Raw genomic sequence first — 4449 nt, forward strand, 5'->3', positions numbered from 1 at the left:
TAATAATAATAAAAGTTATCTTTATAGAAAATGTTATATTAATAAACCTAAAATAAATTAATTCGTTATTAAATCTAAATTAAATTATAATAGAAAAATTGAACTATATAAAGAAATTAGACAAAAAAAGGAGAACTTTTAAATTGTTAACCTGATACTAATATCGATATAAACTATAAGGTTTTTAAATTTATATTTTATTTAAATATTAAAACATTATCATTTTCTCAAAACCATACAAATTTGTATTATAAAATTCAGATGAATATACACTACATACATATATGTAGTACATACTTTGGATACAAACACATAATAAGTCACCATTTGTATTATTCGGCTTTTTAATAAGTCATAAAATGTCTTATTGGGCTATAGTGGTTCTTAATAGGCTATAGTGGGTCTTAGAGGTCTTATTGAGACAAGTACACACCACATACATATATGTAGTACATACTTGCAAACAAACATGTAATAAGTCTCATTGGTGTTATTGGGCTTTAATAAATAATAGAGGGTTTTATTGGGCTTTAGTAGTTCTTATTGGGCTAATAGTGGGAGTTAGTGGTCTTATTGAGCCCAATGCACATTACATGCATATATGTAGTATATACATACATACAAACACGTAATAAATTGGTGTTGTTGGGTTTAAATAAGTAGGGTCTTATCACGCTTTAAAGGGGTTTTTTGCCCTTTAATCGGCTTTTATAAGGTTTAATGGTTTTTATTGGGCTATAATCGGTTTTATTTGAGCTTTAAAGRATTTTATTGGGTTTTAATCGGCTTTGGCCAAATTGCAATTTTTATTCTAGATTTATGCTTTTTGTTGATCAGATAGTATGACCAAATTGATGTTTTTGTTCCCAAATGACACTATTGTTGCCGRATCTGTTTTCGGGGAGTTCAAAGCGTTTTTATGGTTTTGATCTATTTGGGAAATGATTTTGGGAGAAATAAGGTGGAGTTTAATGTTCCAAAAAAAAGATGTGTTTATAAGACACTTTTAAAAAAATGTCATATAAAAGAGATAAAACAATAAAAGTGTCCTTAAAAGTTTGTTAATACGGTTAAAATTGTCATATAAACCTATTACAACAATTTTAGATTAAGACACACAATATTTAGTCATATAAATTTAAGTATTAGAAAGTCGTCTATTAGATAAGRCACATACAAGCGTTTTTGCTAAGAATTATTTGGACATACGTTGCTTCTTAATTATGCATCTTTTCCGTCTCATTCTTGCAATTTTTTGGTCTTTTATTGGTAGTGCTTGTGGCACTACAATAAAATCAGGTTTAAAGGACACTCTCAATTTTTAAGCGTCCTAATAGACCTCTTTATAGGACTTAGTTTATAGGACCAAAAAATAAAGCGTCTTATCTAAAGGTGTTGTAATAAGTTTATATGACGTTTTTTGACGTCGTAATAAGTTTTTTATGACACTTTTAATATAAAGCGTCCCATTAACAGCTTTATATGACACTATTTTAAAAACGGTCATATAAAATCAAATGTCCTATAAAAACTGAGTTTGTAGGACACTTTCTCAAAAGTGTCATATAAAGTTGCTAATGCGACATTTTGTATTAAAAATGTCCTACAAAATTTGTTAAGACGCCAAAAAACATCATATAAACTTATTACAACACATTTGGATATGACGTCTTATATTTTGGTCCTATAAATTACGTCTTATAAAACAGTTTATTGGGACGCTTAGAGATTGGGATGTCCTATAAACTCAATTTTGTTGTAGTGTGGATTTTGGTGATGTTATTTTCACTAGCTATATTGTTTTCATTTTTTTTTAAAAAGAATTGGGCATGAAAATCTTTTCTTAAGAGGGGGTTCCAATTTGTTTTTTGTTAATTTTCAATTTTTAAATGACAATAAGATATTGCACCCCATAGTAATGCATAGGTAAACAACAAGATAAAAGCAAAGGCTATATATAAAATTTTGACAATAAATGTTCTTCTTTCCTGATATAAATACACTGCTTGAGTTAATACACAATGTATAACTTTCTTCGTTATAGTCAAATATATAAAATACTCTTATTGAGACAAATGGGTCATTTACCCAATGCTTATTTGATAAGCKCTTACCGGTAAGTCAATACTTTTACGTAGCTTACCGGGTAAGAATTAGTCTACTAAAACAACATTGAATGCMATGTTTTTATCTGGTAATCACATACTGGGTAGGAGTCATCACTCTCACTTACCGCATAAGATTTTTAAATCTTTATCATGTTCATTTGATAAGATAAAATGACTTGGTAAGCATTTTGTAAATGACCCATAAATAATAAGATCTTACTAACTACAGTTGACATTATTGATATTTTGTAATAAACTAAGAGGTGTTGGAACTTTCCTGAATGGGGATGTGGTTGGTTTTCTTTTGCGAYATTCCAGTTAAAATATTGTTGTGAGTCTATATAAATGTTATTGCCCATTGAGGGACAAWACATATGGATGATTTGGAGGGAAGTTATTAAGAATGAAAGGCATGTCACTGACTTAATGCCTCTACATCTGCAATCAAGGTATAGACAACTGGGGACTTGATCCTATATCTGTTGCATTTCAAGAAACTCTTAATACAACATGTGAACCATCAAGATATCAAAGGTATCTTGCAAAAATTTGAGATTTAAAAATTGAATATATCTTGATGGAACCGTTTACATCCCGCTATATTGTGTGGGTAAACAACTAGTATATATATATATATACACACACACACACACACTATATTATAAAGCATTTGACAAAACTCTTAAAAACCATTTTTTATGTACGAAGTACTGTTTATTGATGCATATTACTTAAAATTTAATATTACAAGTAAATTATGTATAAGTACAACTTATTAAAGCTCCATATTTAAATTCGTGTAACTAACTGTAGCTAAATATAATCAAATATTGGATAAACATCTAATTTTAAATAAAAATAAATAAAATATAATTAAGATAATTATTGAATTCTAACAGAATAATTAGTTATTATCTTTATAAAAAATTATATTATTAAACCTAAATTAAATTTCTTTGTTTCTAAACCTAAATTAAATTATAATTAAAAAAATTGAATTAAGGAAATTACACCAAAACACAATAACTTTTAAAAAGATTAGTTTGATACTGATATCGATATATATTTTTTCAAAATTTTATGATATTTTCAAATTTATATTTTATTTAAAAATAAAAACATTATTGTTTTCTCAAAACCACATAAAATCGTATTATATCGACATAAAAAAGAAATAAAACGAAACACTGAAATCAAGATGTGTCTCGATGCATTGCACGAGAAGTTCAGGACGTATTGGATTTGGAGCAGACGTGTTACGGAACTATTTTTAACAACAAGGAAGACCGTTGGATTTGCACTCTGAACGACACGGGGTCCTTCTAGGTTGTGGGGATGAGAGATCTGATCGATTCCAAGTACCTCAAAAAGGACACCCATTCTACAAGATGGAACAAGCTCATTCCGAGTAAGGTTCAGATTCATATTTGGAGAACTTGTCGTGACAAACTTCCTACTAAAGATAATATTGTCAAGAGGGGTATTACGGTGGAGAACAAGAATTGTATTCTTTGTAAAGATGTTAACCACATTTTTATGGGTTGCAAAAAGACAAGAGTGGTGAGAGAGGCTATCAACAATTGGTGCAAAGGTGCTATCGATTTGGACAGGAGTGAGTCGGTGGGTGAGGCTTTCTACAACTTAGACTCTAATAACCCGAAATCCAAACCGGACATTAAGGAGATGCTGCTTGCTGCGTACTGTTGGACTATTTGGAACGGCCGAAATGCCGAAATTTTCAAAGGTGTGCCTTTCAACACTTACCGTGCGGCTAACGATATTCAACTTTATGTGTACTCTTGGCTCTACAATAGAAGTAAGGCTTATGGCAAGTTAGCTTGGAATAGGTGGTCTTGTAACCCGAACATGGTGTAGTTGTTTGCTTGTTCCTTCTCTCGTCGGTCTAGCCGCTGGCTAGTCTCGTTTTAATAAATTGGCCGTTCCAAAAAAAAAAAATATATATATATATATATACATATATATACAATATATATATATATATACATATATATATATACATATATATACAATATATATATATACATATATATACAATATATATATATATATATATATACTAGAAGCGTACTCGCGCAATGCAGCGAGATACATCATGATTTTAATAATTCATTTTATTCTTTATCTCAGTCAATGTTATAATATGGTTTTATGTGATTTTGAGAAAGCGATGATGTTTTTTTTTAATAAAATATATGTTTGAAGATATCATAAAAATTTGATAAAAATATATTGATATTAGTATGAAATTATTTGAAATTCCTCATTTTTTTTGTGTAATTTTTTAATTCAATTTTTTTATAATTTAATTTATGTACAATAA

This window comes from Cynara cardunculus, assembly GCF_001531365.2.
Source record: "Cynara cardunculus var. scolymus isolate 2C chromosome LG 6, CcrdV1, whole genome shotgun sequence".
Lineage (NCBI taxonomy): Eukaryota > Viridiplantae > Streptophyta > Magnoliopsida > Asterales > Asteraceae > Cynara > Cynara cardunculus.